Source organism: Lithobates pipiens, unplaced genomic scaffold (genome assembly GCF_037356315.1).
Source record: "Lithobates pipiens isolate NorthernLeopardFrog02 unplaced genomic scaffold, aLitPip1_a1.2 Scaffold_47, whole genome shotgun sequence".
Taxonomy (NCBI): domain Eukaryota; kingdom Metazoa; phylum Chordata; class Amphibia; order Anura; family Ranidae; genus Lithobates; species Lithobates pipiens.
The window spans coordinates 4,453,836-4,471,543 of NW_027507871.1; positions in this window are offsets into that span (position 1 = coordinate 4,453,836).

Sequence of the window (17,708 nt, forward strand, 5' to 3'; positions counted from 1 at the left end):
CCCTTTCAGGGAGGGGGTTTGGGGGGGGGGGGGGTTTGGTGTTGCAGAGGCTCTAATAGGCTTCAAAAAAGTGTGGGCTCGGGGCGCAGATTGTGTGACCATAGAAAATGAATTTTTCGCTATTTTCACACCACAGTGCCTCCCTGCCATTTAGGAGGCAGGTCAATTGGCTAGAGCGCCAGGCGATCCTATTGGATGCCTAGCACTCTGGAAGAGGAGACACGCTGGAGCTGAAGCCGCCCCTGACACCACACCACAGCAGCCCTCACAAAACCAGGGAGGAGGAGAGGAGAGCACACTGCCGCTGCCATCAAGTGCCTGGACCTCGGGAAGGTAAGTGCCGTGATCTTCTTGCCGGGGGTGGCGTTAGGTGCCACGACCCACGCGCTGGGGGTGGAGGGTGTAAAAGGCGCGATACTTGCTCCGTGGGGGGGGTGTAAGTGCCGCAATCCCTGCGCCGGGAGTGGAGTGTAAGTGCCACGATCCCCGCACCTGGGGTGGTGGTGAGGGGATGCTGTCAGTGCTGCAAGCCCTGCGCTGGGGGGTGGGGGGTGCTCTATATACCTATATATATATCTGTGATGCTGGGCTGTATACACTATCTGTGATGCTGATCTATATACCATATCTGTGATGCTGGGTTCTATACTCTATTTGTGATGCTGGGCTGTATACCTATCTGTGATGCTGGGCTGTATACTCTATCTGCGATGCTGACATATATACCCTATCTGTGATGCTGAAATAGATACCCTATCTGTGATGCTGGCCTATATACCCTATCTGTGATGCTGGGCTGTATACCCTATCTGTGATGCTGGGCTGTATACCCTTTCCTGTGATGCTAGGCTATATATTTCTGACACGATAGGTGGAATACGGGGAACAGGGTGGGGTGGGGCTTATGAGAAGTGAGAGGGGTAAAAAAGGAAGGGCAGGGTCTGGCACCCCCCATCCGAAAACTTCACCAGACACCACTGGTAATAGCATTCATCTCTATTAGCCTTATGTAACATCTATCCAGTTATGTATTGTCTTCTGCAGCATATCTCCAGCCAATGATCTATCCTCTACACACTCTCTGACCCTAATTTCCTCTGTTAGGTCTGCAGTCTCTGACACTCCTCCCTAGCATTACATACACTATATTGTCAAAGGTTTTGGGACACCTACCTTTACACGCACATGAACTTTAATGACATCCCAGTCTTAGTCCGTACTGTTCAATATTGAGTTGGCCTACCCTTTGCAGCTATAACAGCTTTAACTGGACTTTTGTTTACAAACGATTTTTGTTTGGTACATAGAGAAAGTACAGAGAGTAAGCATAGATATAATATAATAAATGCAATGTATATCAAGACAAACATAGAAAATCACCATAGATACAAAATTTTGTACAAGATACAGTGCATATATATTGCAATAGTTTGTGTTTTCATTTGGTAAGGTGATGGGCTAGAGCCATAATAGTGCAGTAAACCGTAGACAATCATGTATAGGAGACCCAATTTCAGGGAGTATTAAAAAAGGAGGTGGAATGGTTAAACCAGGGATCCCATTTCTTTCTATATAAATGTGTGGAATTCTGTGTGATATGGAATATCTTTTCCATCAGATTAATGTTATTAATTCTGATTTTAAGGTGATCCAAGGGGACGGAATGCGATTTCCAATGAAAAGCAATTAGCCAATGAATTGCGACACATATTGTATGAATCAATCTCATATTGTAAGTGGAAAGAGAGGGGATAGGGGCATATAGGAGGCAATTCTGTAGGGTTAGTTTTATGTTTTTATTTGAGATCACTGAGGCAAAATTTTCTAACTGTTTCCATATGTATGTAATTTTGGAACAATCCCAGAAGATATGTGAGAATGAGCCCAGGGAATTACAGCCTCTGAAGCATGTATTAGGTGTTATGGAGTATATTGAATGTAATTTTACTGGGGTATAGTACCATCTGGTAAATAATTTTAGTGCTGTCTCTTTGACTGTGATTGATCTCGTGCATTTGTGTAGATTGCTAATACAAATATCCCAGTCGTGGGAAGAAAGCAAGAGATTTGTTTCCTGTTCCCATTTGATCATGTATGGGAGTTTGGTCATGTATGGGAGTTTGGTCATGTATGGGAGTTTGATCATGTATGGGAGTTTGGTCATGTATGGGAGTTTGATCATGTATGGGAGTTTGGTCATGTATGGGAGTTTGGTCATGTATGGGAGTTTGATCATGTATGGGAGTTTGGTCATGTATGGGAGTTTGATCATGTATGGGAGTTTGGTCATGTATGGGAGTTTGGTCATGTATGGGAGTATGGGAGTTTGGTCATGTATGGGAGTTTGGTCATGTATGGGAGTTTGGTCATGTATGGGAGTATGGGAGTTTGGTCATGTATGGGAGTTTGGTCATGTATGGGAGTTTGGTCATGTATGGGAGTTTGGTCATTTCAGTGTGATTGAGAAGGTTATGATATATTTCTGAGATGAGTCCGGGATTCCTTGGTGTTTTAAGGCAGATATTTTCAAAAAACGAGGGGGGAGGGAGATTTGTTGTTTGGAAATATGTATTGAAGAAATGTCTAATCTGCAGATATCCACAAAATTCTGTATTTGGGATCTGATGTTTTGATTTAAGAGATGCAAATGAGGAGAAATTGTTATTTTCTATAAAGTTCTTAAGGGAGGTCAAATTATGGTTGATCCACCATGACAAGTCCACAATATCATTGTCGTTCTGTGGGGATCTTGGATCTCCTACAAAGGAAGCGTGGGGTGGAGATCTAGAAATAAGATTGAATTTTTTATTGTGTAAAGTCCATAATCGATAAGAGTGTGCGACTATTTGGTTGAGAGCATCAATAGTGTTTATTGGGATTTTGTTGCCCCAGAGAATACCAGAGATAGATAGTGGTTTGATAGACTATTGTTCAAATCTAACCCATGGTATCTTAGAGTTGTAAATATGCCATTGGGCCATTTGCGCCCATCTTGCAGACAGATAGTATAACCAAAAGTCCGGAAGGCCTAATCCTCCGTTTCTCTGTGGTTTATATAACACCAGTCTGGGTAGGCGTGGGTGGGAGTCCAGCCATACATATTTATTAATAATTGTCTGGAATCTTGAAATCATTATTTTATTTAGTCTGATTGGTAGTGCTCTAAATAGATATAACATTTTTGGTAGAATGGTCATTTTAACTGCCGTGATTCTGCCTAAGAATGAAATTTTAAATGATTTCCACATTTTGAGGGTAGATCTTATTTTATTAATTAAAGGTATATAATTTTTGGAATATAAATCATTGATGTTGGGGGTAAGGAAAATGCCCAAGTAGGGGAGTGATTCTAGTGACCAGGAAAAATTGAATGTAGAGCGTAGGGTATCTAATTGAGATGGCGGGATATTAATCGGCATACCTACAGACTTGGAAACGTTTACTGTTAGCCCTGATAGAGACGCAAAGGTGTTAAGTGTTTGAAGCAGGTTCGGTAGAGAAATATTTGGTTGTGTAAGAAAGAGGATCATGTCATCTGCATACATACTTAATTTATATGTGTTGTCATTTGTAGTATAGCCTTTGATGTCAGGGTTTAGTAGAATAGCTGTTGCTAAGGGTTCTATCGCTAAAGCGAAAAGTAATGGGGAAAGGGGACAGCCTTGCCGAGTGCCTCTCCCTACATTAAAAAAATCTGAATTACAACCTGGTAGTCTAATTCTGGTGGATGGGTTATGGTATAGTGCATGGAATGCATGTGTAAATTCCCCTTTAAACCCGTATTTATCTAAAATTATATCTAGAAAGTTCCATGATACACTGTCGAAAGCTTTGTTAATGTCCAGACTAAGTAGGAGAACTGATTTGGAGTTAATATTGGCATCTTGAATAACATTTGTAACCAATCTTATATTGTCCGTGATTTGTCTGCCTGGGATGAAGCCTGATTGATAGGGAGAAATTAAGGAGGGGATTATTGAGGCCAATCTATTTGACAAGATTCGACTGAATATTTTAAGATCATTGTTTATTACTGAGATTGGTCTGTAGTTCTGTGGTAATGTATGGTCTTTATTTGGTTTCGGAATGAGTGACATATTTGCATGTAACATCTCTTCTGGGAAGTGGTTCCCTTTTAGAACATTATTATATAGCTTTATTAAATATGGTATTAATACTTGGTGGAATTGTTTGTAATAGAAGGAGGAGAATCCATCTGGACCTGGGGCGGAATTTTTTTTTGAGGGATTTAATTGTTGTAAGTAATTCCTCTTCTGTGCATGGGGCATTTAAAGTATCTAATTGTGTTTGTGTAAGTTTGGGAAAGGGAAGGTTGTCTAACCAAGAGAGTGATGTGGGAGGGATAGGTGAGGATGGGGTTGACAGCAAATTAGAGTAAAAATTCCTGAAAATGGAGAGTACTTCTTGTGGGTGAGTGATTATTTGATTGGAATTATTTTTGAGTTTATAAACATGTGTAGGCTTGATGGATTGGTTAAGCTTTCGTGCGAACATTGTGGAGTAATTGTTGTTAGATAAGAAAAATTTAGCCTTCGACCATCTAAGTGCCTTTTCGGCTTTAAACGTTAATAAGGAATCCAGTTCATTACGTTTTTGGGATATCATATTAAAGATGTCAGGGTCATGAGTGTTTGTATGGACTTTGTATAATTTGTTAAGGTCTTTAGTGATAGTGTGACAGTGGGGTCACTTTGGACACAGGGTGAATAAAAGAAACCCCCGATATGGTCTGTGATAGCCATATTCAAGGCTGTATCATACATTGTATATAACTTGGATGTATATTGTATGTGGGGGTTAAGTGTCATTGCTGTGAGGAATTAAGTTGTTTTGCATTTCCATTGTTCATTTAAGTCTATTCTTGTGTGTATTGTAAAGTGCCAGACAGACTGGCTGCTAACCCTTTGTGAAAAGATGTGTATTGGGTGGGATCGTTTGAAGCCTAGCAGACGTCTTGGGATGTGTGGGTGGAGCTGGGCTCTTGTTCATGGTAAAGCATGTGCCTTGAATTGTGTATAAAAGTTACAATGTGGGCTTTCAATAAATTCATTCCTACTACAGCAGAGACAGAGTGCGTCTCGTCTTTTTGCCAGAGGGATCGGCTCCTATAGGAAAGGGTCGTTTAGCTGTGGATATTGGTACCGAGTGGATGTGTGTCTCGGAGAGGGAACATCGTAAACGGCGTTAACCCCCTTTATATTAGGGGAGCCGTTACAGATAGCATGGATTTTTTCCCATTTCAGTCTGTTACTTTGGGCAGCACGTTTGATAAGGTGACCTCTTAGAACTGCTTTGTGTGCCATCCAAAGCGTAGATGGGGAAATATCTGGTGTTGAGTCTGATGAAAAATATTATTTTATTTCCGTTTCAATTTCATGTTGGTGGGTGGGATCTGTTAGTAGAGAAGAGATTCGTTGAGTCTCCATGAGTAGGGGGTGGAGGTTAAGCCAATAAATTGGGTACTAAATGTGACAATATGGTGATCTGACCAAGAGCAGGGAAGTATAGTGGCATCTTTTGCATTAGCTAGAATTATTGGGGTACATAGTATGTGGTCAATCCGGGAATAAGAGTCATGTGGGTGAGAGTAGAAGGTGTACTCTCGTGCACCTATATTCAGTGCTCTCCAGGAATCAATCAGTTGTAAGTCATTAATGTGTGAGGTGGTTGTTTTGGAGAAAGATTTAGAATTTGGGTTTTTTCAGCTGCGGTCGAGATTGGGTTTGGGGACTGAGTTAAAGTCTCCTCCTAAAATAATAATATAATAACTGGACTTTGTGTACTGGTGGGCAGTCATGTTGGAACAGGAAGGGACCACCCCCAAACTCTTCCCACATAGCTGGGAGCATGAAATTGTCCAAAATGTTTTGGTATGCTGACGCCTTAAGAGTTTCTTTCACTGGAAGAAAGGGACCCAAAACCAACCCCTGAAAAAACACCCCCCACGCCATAATCCCCCCTCCACCAAATGACTTGGACCAGTGTACAAGGCAAGGTCCATAGAGGCATGGATGAGAGAGTTTGGGGTGGAGGAACTCGACTGGCCTGCACAGAGTCCTGACTTCAACCTGATAGAACACCTTTGGGATGAAGGCTGAGACTGCAAGCCAGCCCTTCTTGTCCAACATCAGTGCCTGACCTCACAAATGCTCTTCTGGAAGAATGGTCAAACATTCCCATAGACACATCTCCTAAACCTTGTGGACGGCCTTCACAGAAGAGTTGAAGCTGTTATAGCTGCAAAGGGTGGGCCAACCCAATATTGAACCCTACGGGCTAAGACTGGGATGTCATTAAAGTTCATGTGTGTGTAAAGGCAGGCGTCCCAATACTTTTGGTAATATAGTGTATATTGAACATTATGTGCGGCCCTTTGGTGATGTTGGGGGCTGCAGATGAGGCCCCTTTTAGTTCATAAGTTGACAATAACTGATGTAAACCCTCACTAAGTAACATTTAGCCTGCTGTAGTAATGTAGACTATAACATTTGCTAATTTATTTTCAGGAACTTAAAGCGGAGGTCCACCCTAAAGTGGACCTTCCGCTCATCGGAACCCTCCCCCCCTCCGGCGCCACAATTGGCACCTTTCAGAGGGGGAGGGGGGGGTGCAGGTACCTGTACAGTACAGGTATCTGCACCCACTTCCGGGATAGCTCTCTGCGGAAAGGGGCGTAGATTACGCCCCTTTCCGAAAGTCCCCCACTGCCTGCTGGGAAACACACAGATCCCAGAGGCAGCGGGTCCATCCTTATTGCGCAGCGCGACTCGCACATGCGCAGTAGGGAACCGGGAAATGAAGCCGAAAAGCTCCACTTCCCGATTCCCATACCCAAGATGGCGGCGGCAGCACCCGAGAGACGATCGAGAGATCGGCTTCGGGTGCCGACATCGCGGGCGCGCTGGGCGGGTAAGTGTCCTTATTTTAAAAGTCAGCAGCTGCAGTATTTGTAGCTGCTGGCTTTTAAAAAAAAAAAACACAGAGTCCCGGCGGACTCCCGCTTTAAAGTTTTCACCTTTTTGCATCTTTGTTCTGCTGATCTCCTCCAACCTTTTTTAGCCTTTTCTTGTCTACCTGGATTCGCTCCCCAATGCTGGCTTCACATCATTAGTCTGGACTCGCCCTATGGCTTCATAGTAAATAGTGACTACGGTGGACCATGCCTGCGAATGTGTGTTGGCATGGCCCACGTTCAGCCCATATCACGGTGCATGTGGCAGGATAACGACATAGGAGAGCATTTGGGAGCCACGGACGGAGTCTTGTCACAATATACAAGAAGTGCCTGAACAAGAACCTTCGTGGCAGGATTACCCGGTATTATTTTAACGAAAGCTACAGATTTGAAGACACTGCAAGCAAGTTTTGAAATAAGATTAATGTGTTAGTGATTGGGTTTCAATATACTTTATTTTATGGTGAACAGTTAGTATATATGTGTAGCATCGTCTAGTGTTCTACTAGTGTAAGTGCAGAAAAATCTATGCTGGCTCACTTTTAAACGTGTGAACTTTAATCGCGCCATGAAGTTACCCCAGGTCAAGGCTGAGTGACTCGCGCAGGCAGGTCTCTGGTGCCTCCCCCTGGATCTGGAAAAAAGGAGAACGTTCTAAAAACTAGAGGGCGGAGGCTAGGAGGCTTGTCCTGCATACGTATGGGAGTTTGGCCAATCCCCAGGTGGTGGGCCTGGCAGGGTTGTCAGGCTAACCTTTAAATATGGATGAGTCATGCTGGCTGGTGGAGTCAGGTGGAAGATGGTGATGGAGTGCTGAGGGAACTGTCAGTGGCCCTTGAGGCGAGCCCCTTAGTCTTGGGGGGGGGGGGGGGTGCACTACCTTGGGCTGGGGCTCAGGGTGCTGGCAAGGAGGACAGTGTGAGCACTACAGCACGGTCCGGGACTTATAAGGGGAGAGACTGCCACATGTATCAGGTCTCTGGAAGATATGGGTTACATCTTCCTTAACCTTGCCCTGGAAGAACTCAGGAGCAGGGCTGGACTTACCATTGGGCTTGACTGGGCTCAAGCCCATGGACCCCTGGCCAATAGGGGGCCCCGCGGGCCCCTGCCGAGATACATAGCCGAGTGTACTCAGCTCGGCTTCGCTCACAGTCACGCCCACTCCTGCCCTATGATGGACATTACACAGGGACTGGGCGTGACTGTGAGCCGAGCCAAGTACACTCGGCTACTCTTGGCTCTGCTCGGGACTGCGAGAGGACTCGAGAGCCGCCGAAAGGAACCGAGAGCCGCAAAGATAAACAGGACTCTGGGGTAAGGCTGCAAATGACAAGGCTACACTGACAAGGCTGCAATGACACTGGACAAGGCTGCAGATGGATGGGCAAGGCTGCAGATGGACACTGATGAGGCTGCATTGATGGGCATTCCTTAAACTTCCCTGCTAAAAGTTTTTTTTTCCTTAACCACTTTCAGACCGGACCATTTTGCTGGTAAATGACCAGAGGTCTTTTTACACTTTGGCACTGCGCTGCTTTAACTGGTAATTGCGCGGTCATGCAATGTTGTACCCAAACAAAATTTGCGTCCTTTTCTTCCCACAAATAGAGCTTTCTTTTGATGGTATTTGATTGCCTCTGCGATTTTTATTTTTTGCGATATAAACGTAAAAAGACCGCAAATTTTAAAAAAAAATGATATTTTCTACTTTTTGTTATTAGAAAAATCCAATAAACTCAATTTTAGTCATACATTTAGGCCAAAATGTATTCAGCCACATGTCTTTGGTAAAAAAAAAGTCAATAATTGTATATTTATTGGTTTGCGCAAAAGTTGTCACATCTACAAACTAAGGTACGTTTTCTGGAATTTACGCAGCTTTTAGTTTACGACTGCCTATCTCATTTCTTGAGGTGCTAAAATGGCAGGGCAGTACAAAACCCCCCCAAATGACCCCATTTTGGAAAGTAGACCCCCTAAGGAAATTGATAAGAGGCATGTTGAGCCCATTGAATATTTTATTTTTTTGCCTCAAGCGATTGAATAATGACAAAAAAAAAAATTTTTTTTTTTTTTTACACAAAGTTGTCACTAAATGATATATTGCTCACACATGCTATGGGCGTATGTGAAATGACACCCCAAAATAAATTCTGCTGCTTCTCCTGAGTACGGGGATACCACATATGTGGGACTTTTTGGGAGCCTAGCCGCGTACGGGGCCCCGAAAACCAAGCACCGCCTTCAGGCTTTCTAAGGGCGTAAATTTTTGAGTTCACTTCTCACTACCTATTACAGTTTTGAAGGCCATAAAATGCCAAGATGGCACAAAACCCCCACAAATGACCCCATTTTAGAAAGTAGACACCCCAAGCTATTTGCTGAGAGGCATGTTGAGTCCATGGAATATTTTATATTTTGCCACAAGTTGCGGGAAAATTACAAACTTTTTTTTTTTTTTTTTTTTTTTAACAAAGTTGTCACTAAATGATATATTGCTCATGCATGCCATGGGCATATGTGAAATGACACCCCAAAATAAATTCTGCTGCTTCTCCTGAGTACGGGGATACCACATATGTGGGACTTTTTGGGAGCCTAGCCGCGTACGGGGCCCCGAAAACCAAGCACCGCCTTCAGGCTTTCTAAGGGCGTAATTTTTTGATTTCACTCCTCACTACCTATTACAGTTTTGAAGGCCATAAAATGCCAAGATGGCACAAAACCCCCACAAATGACCCCATTTTAGAAAGTAGACACCCCAAGCTATTTGCTGAGAGGCATGTTGAGTCCATGGAATATTTTATATTTTGCCACAAGTTGCGGGAAAATTACAAACTTTTTTTTTTTTTTTTTTTTTTTCACAAAGTTGTCACTAAATGATATATTGCTCACGCATGCCATGGGCATATGTGAAATGACACCCCAAAATAAATTCTGCTGCTTCTCCTGAGTATGGGGATACCACATATGTGGGACTTTTTGGGAGCCTAGCCGCGTACGGGGCCCCGAAAACCAAGCACCGCCTTCAGGCTTTCTAAGGGCGTTACAGTTTTGAAGGCCATAAAATGCCAAGATGGCACAAACCCCCCCCAAATGACCCCATTTTGGAAAGTAGACACCCCTAAATTTAGGGGTACACTAGTGAGACTAGGTAATAAATGGCGGGTGCCCTGAAACTATAAAAAAATAACTAACCAACCAGCGTCACCTGTAACAGTTATATGGTGATCACTGGTGAAAGGGTTAACTAGGGGGCAATTAGGGGGCTTTATGCGGTAGTATATGGGGGTCCCTGGCGCTATAAAAAGCTGCAGCGAACCTAAATACCTACCTGCCTAACTAGCGTCACCTGTGACACTAATACAGCGATCAGAAAAACGATCGCTTATTAGGCTGGGTTCACACTGGAGCGATGCGGGAACGCCACGAATGCGCGGCGGGTTCCCGCATCGCATGCCTCCCGGCGGCAGTTCACACTGCCCTATGCGAACTGCTGGGAGTGTCAGTGAAATGTTACTGACACCCCCAGATCAGTTCGCATATCGCAGTGCGATCTGCAAACTCGGATCGCATGGTGTGAACACCCATGCGATCCGATTCTGCTGCGTGCCAAAAAAAGGGTCCCGTGCGAATTTGCGGCGGGTGCGGCGGGTGCGGCGGGTGCGGCGAATGGCTGAACTCGAATCGCACAGAGATCGGATGTGATTTGCACTGCAGTGCGGTGCGAATCACATCCGTTCTCATAAACCGCTGCAATGTGAACCCAGCCTTAGTGACACTGGCGACGGGGGGTGATCACGGGGTTAAACCTTTATTGGGGGGGTTAGGGGGGTACCTTAGAACTAAAGGGGGCTAACCCTAACTGCCCTAACAGTTATTAGTCACAAATGACACCCGCCGGGTGATCAGGGGGTTAAACCTTTATTAGGTAATAAATGGCGGGTGCCCTGAAACTATAAAAAAATAACTAACCAACCAGCGTCACCTGTAACAGTTATATGGTGATCACTGGTGAAAGGGTTAACTAGGGGGCAATCAGGGGGCTTTATGCGGTAGTATATGGGGGTCCCTGGCGCTATAAAAAGCTGCGGCGAACCTAAATACCTACCTGCCTAACTAGCGTCACCTGTGACACTAATACGGCGATCAGAAAAATGATCGCTTATTAGGCTGGGTTCACACTGGAGCGATGCGGAAACGCCGCGAATCCGCGGCGGGTTCCCGCATCGCATGCCTCCCGGCGGCAGTTCACACTGCCCTATGCGAACTGCTGGGAGTGTCAGTGAAATGTTACTGACACCCCCAGATCAGTTCGCATATCGCAGTGCGATCTGCAAACTCGGATCGCATGGTGTGAACACCCATGCGATCCGATTCTGCTGCGGGCCAAAAAAAGGGTCCCGTGCGAATTTGCGGCGGGTGCGGCGGGTGTGGCGGGTGCGGCGAATGGCTGAACTCGAATCGCACAGAGATCGGATGTGATTTGCACTGCAGTGCGGTGCGAATCACATTCGTTCTCATAAACCGCTGCAATGTGAACCCAGCCTTAGTGACACTGGCGACGGGGGGTGATCACGGGGTTAAACCTTTATTGGGGGGGTTAGGGGGGTACATTAGAACTAAAGGGGGCTAACTCTAACTGCCCTAACAGTTATTACAGTCACAAATGACACCAATGCAAAAAAAAAAAAAAAATGACATTGGTGTCACTGTGACTGGGGGGCAGGGGTAATTGGGGGGGTGATCGGGGGGTAAAGGGGGGGTGTGAGTGTGCCTGGCATGTTCTACTGTGTGTGTGAGTGTTGGTGCAACTTACTGATCCGCTCTCCTCCGTGTCGGAACGAAAAATACCGACACGGAGGAGAGAATACATCACTTCCTCTCCTGTGTTTACATTACAGGAGAGGAAGTGATGTCACCGGGGATTTCTATTCGTCGGGAGCGATCGCGAGGGGGTGGCCATGAATGAATGGCCGTCCCCTCGTCCGGGATCGCTCCCGAACGAATACCGACCGCCGCAGGCACCGGGCGGGGGCCCGATCGGGCCCCCGACCCGCGGGAGGCAAGGGACGTACATGTATGTCCTTATGCCTGCCCGTGCCATTGTACCGACGTACATCGGCGTGCGGCGGTCGGCAACTGGTTAAAATTCCCTCCTAAACTTGGGGCGAGTGTTATACACTGATAAATACGGTAATGTATAGAAGGTAGGGCCCGAAAGTGACTCAAGCCCAGGGGCCCCCACCACCCTAAGTCCTGCCCTGCTCAGGAGTCAGTCCAGTAGACCGGGAGAGAGTCAGTTGGGTAGACTGGTGAAGAGTCAGCAAGGTGGGCTTTGCATTTCCTGCAGTGGGTAAAGCTGGGACCTGTCATAAGATGCGCAGGGGTAAAGCGCTCTGGCGCACAGTTGTGTGCAATAGGAATGTGCTAAAGCGCACGAGCACACACACACACACAGGGTGTGACCCCTCGCTGACCTATAAAGGAAGTGAGGTCATCCAAACACACTGCTCTTGTGATCTGTATTACCCGTTGTGACCCGGATTGCTTCATCGACCTCGCTGATCTTCTCCTGACCCGACCTCTGGCTTGACCTTGGACTCCCGCTTTCTGAACGTGTTTGACCCTCAGCCTGCATCTGGACTTACCTGCTATCTCCTGTTTTCGACCCCTGGCTTGTCTTTGGATTACCCTTTTGTCTCAGCGTTAGTGGTACTTGTTGTCTTCTGATCTGGACTGTGTTTGACCCCTGGCCTGCCTCCTGGATTCTGCCTTTGCCTTACGGACTTGCTAACATTGCTTCTGGACCTTCCCACGGGACATCACCTTTCAGCTCTGCTCAAGCTACCCGCTGATCTACTAGCAAGTGACTGTCCTACTGGTAGCTTGTGCCTCTTGGTGCAACCACCCCCTGTGCCACCTTCAGGGGTGGTCTGCGCCGAGTCGCAACAGCGACCGCTCTCGGCATCTTGGCCTCGGTGAGTACATTTATATGATAGGACCAGAGTCTACAAGGGAGTTGGAGGTACTCCAGGATGCAGTTCATAACACGTTGTGCTACTTCAAAGGGGACTGAGAGTTCCTAGCCTGTAAGGGGCTGTTGCATCTTTCCATTTAAAAGACTGTCAGTGCTGAGAAAGCCGAAGCTGTATATAGGGAGGAAGTTATCCCTAAGTTTGTTGCTAACAAGTTGGGCATCCTATAATTCGTATTACCCATCCAAGTTATCCAAGTTAAGACTTTGTTCTTTGTGTCTAGATGAAAGGTGGAAGATACTATTTGCCTGGCTGTGTAGGAGTGGGGAACACAGACATCTGCAACCCATGCGGGGTTAGTACTACATATGTGTAGTTTTATAGTTAGTCAGGTTTGGAATGGATAGCTGGGGGACCATGGCATCCCGCAGCAGGCCCCACTAGTGAAAATGTTAGAGTTGGCCTGTAGGTGCCCGTAATTCCTCCCCCTTCCGTTCTTCTGAGTGCTGAGACTTTCAAGACTCCAAACAAGACTGCAAGTAATGGTTTATTACTAAATCTATCCAGGGGGTGAGCAGATAGACTAACCAGTTGATCAGTTGCAGACTAAATATCCAGCAGCCTACTTAAGCACCTCTGATCGAAGCAGATGTGCACTTCAGATAGTTGAGCTGTACAACAGAGTAATGTCCATTAGATGTGAAATGTTCTAAGTAAGCTGATCCTTCCGGCACCATTGCTTCAACAAGGTCTTTGAGTACCATTGACATGGCAAATAACATTTCAGAAAGGGATCAGCAATGTCACACCATATCTTGCCAATAACAGATTTATTTTTAAATATCTTCAGCCTTGACAGCCTCACAAACACTATAACCAAAAAAACTGAATCTGGTTTAGGCATGGCACCCTGTCCTAGGCTTGGTAGATATCATTTTTGGCTTTCCTTTACCTAGCTGAGCAACAATTTATTTCCTAGGTGTGGTCAGTTCTCCTCTAGGTGTGGCCAGTTCTCCTCTAAGTTGGGCCAGTTCTCCTCTAGGTATGGTCAGTTCTCCTATAGGTATGGTCAGTTCTCCTCTAGGTTTGGTTAGTTCTCCTCTAGGTATGGCAGTTCTCCTATAGGTATGGTCAGTTCTCCTCTAGGTTTGGTTAGTTCTCCTCTAGGTATGGCAGTTCTCCTATAGGTGTGGTCAGTTCTCCCCTAGGTGTGGTCAGTTCTCCTCTAGGTTTGGTTAGTTCTCCTCTAGGTGTGGTCAGTTCTCCTCTAGGTATGGTCAGTTCTCCCCTAGGTGTGGCCAGTTCTCCTCTATGTGTGGCCAGTTCTCCTCTAGGTGTGGCCAGTTTTCCTCTAGGTGTGGTCAGTTCTCTTCTATGGTTAGTTCTCTTCTAGGTGTGGTCAGTTCTCCTCTAGGTATGGTCAGTTCTCCTTTAGGTATGGTCAGTTCTCCTCTAGGTATGGTCAATTCTCCTCTAGGTATGGTCAGTTCTCCTCTAGGTCTGGCCAGTTCTCCTTTAGGTATGGTCAGTTCTCCTCTAGGTTTGGTTAGTTCTCCTGTAGGTGTGGTCAGTTCTCCTGTAGGTGTGGTAATTTCTCCCCTAGGTGTGAACAGTTCTCCTCTAGGTATGGCAAGTTCTCCTCTAGGTATGGCCAGTTCTCCTCTAGGTGTGGTCAGTTCTCCTCTGGGTATGGTCAGTTCTCCTCTAGGTGTGGTCAGTTCTCCTCTATGTGTGGTCAGTTCTCCTCTATGTGTGGTCAGTTCTCTTCTAGGTGTGGCCAGTTCTCTAGGTATGGTCAGTTCTTCTTTAGGTATGGTCAGTTCTCCTCTAGGTTTGGCCAGTTCTCCTCTAGGTATGGTCAGTTATCCTTTAGATATGGTCAGTTCTCCTCTAGGTGTGGTTAGTTCTCCTATAGGTGTGGTCAGTTCTCCTCTGGGTATGGCCAGTTCTCCCCTAGGTGTGGTCAGTTCTCCCCTAGGTGTGGTCAGTTCTCCCCTAGGTGTGGTCAGTTCTCCTCTAGGTGTGGTCAGTTCTCCTCTAGGTGTGGTCAGTTCTACTCTAGATGTGATCAGTTCTTAAGACTCAATAGTAAGCTGGGGGGGGGGGGGGGGGGATGGAACAGCAGTACATGAATGAAAATGTTTCCTGACATTTCATTTGTTACATATTTAAACTCTTATCTAGATGTATAGGGGCTATGACACGACAGAAGTACAAAAAGTCTATTTCTTTCTGGAGTCAGTGCCCACAGAAGCTGTCAGTGTCATGTGCCATCTGTCATCAGTGTCACGTGTCACCAGTTCCACTTATCAGTGCCATCTGCCATCAGTGCCACATCAGTGTCATCAGTGCCATTTTCATAAGTGTCATGTGTAATCAGTGCCATCTGTTATCAGTGCCACATCAGTGTCACGTCTAATCAGTGCCATCTGCCATTTTCATCAGTGTCACGTGTCATCAGTGCCACATCAGTGTCATGTGTAATCAGTGCCACATCAGTGTGATGTGTAATCAGTGCCATTTGTCATCAGCGTCACGTGTCATCAGTGCCATCTGCCATTTTCATCAGTGTCACATCAGTGTCACGTGTCATCAGTGCCACATCAGTGTCATGTGTAATCAGTGCCACATCAGTGTGATGTGTAATCAGTGCCATTTGTCATCAGCGTCACGTCTAATCAGTGCCATCTGCCATTTTCATCAGTGTCACATCAGTGTCACGTGTCATCAGTGCCACATCAGTGTCATGTGTAATCAGTGCCACATCAGTGTGATGTGTAATCAGTGCCATTTGTCATCAGCGTCACGTGTCATCAGTGCCTTCTGTCATCACCACCAACAATATCTAGAAAATTATTTTCAGCCGAGGATGCATACAATATTCTTGCGGCCGACAAGAGCAACGGGGAGCTCTTCCCGCTTCGGATTTCTCCTTAGATTCAGATTCTGAGTCTGATGTGGACTACGAGCCTGTCCTAAGCAGTGGAACATTGACAGCCTCAGAGGAGGATGATAGTCCGCCCGCCAGACGAAGGCGTTCTGGTGAGGAGGCAGTGCCATCCACCAGCACCGCAGTACCTCAGCAAGAAAGGCCACGTACCAGTGAGGTGTCCCCTCAGTCCCAAAGGGTTGGGTCCCATGCCAGCCTTCCCTATTTCCTTCAGAACCCATTGTGGCTTCCTCCTAATTCAGGAGAAGATAACATTCCCCCTTTCACTGCCCAGCCAGGAGTCCAGGTGGACACAGAATTTTTTCCCCCGATAGATCTTTTCCATTAAATTTTTAATGAGGACATGCTTGCGTCAATTGTGGCCCAACCTGTATGCACAACAATTCAAAGCAAGTAACCCAACATCCTATTATGCCCGTCCCTACGAGTGGAGAGCCCTAAGCCCACGTACACACGGTCGGAGATTTTGCAAACCAAATCCGTCAGATTTTGTCCGACGGATTGTGTCTGAAACTGTTGCATACACACGGTCGGGCCAAGTTGGCGAAAAATCCGATCTTTCAGAACCTGTTGATGTAATTTCGTTACGATGGGACTACATTAAGGCTAGTAGCCAATAGCTTTGATGTAGGAATTTGATCTGAGCATGCGTGGCACTTGGTACGATGAAAATGCTCTACACATGATCGGATTAGGTCCGTCTGGCCCAGTTGGTCGGGAAATATTTCCAACATGTTGGAAAATTGGGTCGGACGGAGATTCAGACGGAATCAGTCCGATGCATACCACACACAGTCGGATTATCTGACGACACGGTCCGATAAGACTCATTCCGACAGATTCTCCGACCGTGTGTACAAGGGCTAACAGTGGAGGAGTTTAAGATTTTTTTGGGCCTCACATTCTGTATGGGACTAACCAAAAAAAAATGTATTACGTTCATATTGGTCAACCCTCCCCATCCACCACATGCCCATCTTTTCCTCAGTAATGCCCAGAACTAGATATCTCATGATTATGAGGTTCCTACACTATAATTATAATACCCAGTGCCCTCCCGAAATGACCCAAATTATGATAAGCTTTATAAAATTCGGCCACTACTGAATTATTTTTCTGAAATCTTCCCCCAGTTGTTTACCCCAGACCAACACATATGTGTGGACGAGTCTCTTATGAAATCTACTGACAGGCTGGGCTTCAAACTATTTATTCCCACCAGAAGGGCCCGCTATGTGGTGAAGCTGTATAAATTGTGTGACCGAGCCACAGGGTATACATATGCCTTCATGGTATACGAAGGGAAGGACACCCAGCTACATCCCCCTAATTGCCCAAACTACAGGAGATCAAGCGGGAAAGTCGTTTGGGAACTCATAAATCCACTCCTGGAGAAAGGCTACCATTTGTATGTGGACAACCTTTATAGAACTTTGCCCCTGTTCCATAACCTTCACAAGAAGAACACTCCGGCATGTGGCACTGTAAGGACGAACCAGAAGGGCTTTTCTCAAAGCCTCGTCAACAAGAAGTTAAGAAGAGGGAAACGGCGGAGTTTGTGGAATGAGGAAATTCTGGCTGTGAAGTGGAGGGACAGAAGGGATGTCTACATGATTTCTTCGATCCCCAATAATACCTTTGTGGAGATCACCAGGAGGACTGGCCCAATACAAAAGCCAACATGTATCCATGAATACAATATGTTCATGGGGGGCGTTGACTTCAATGACCAAATGCTCGAACCCTACCTTGCCACAAGAGGAACATACCAGTGGTATAAGAAAGTATCAATTTATTTTTT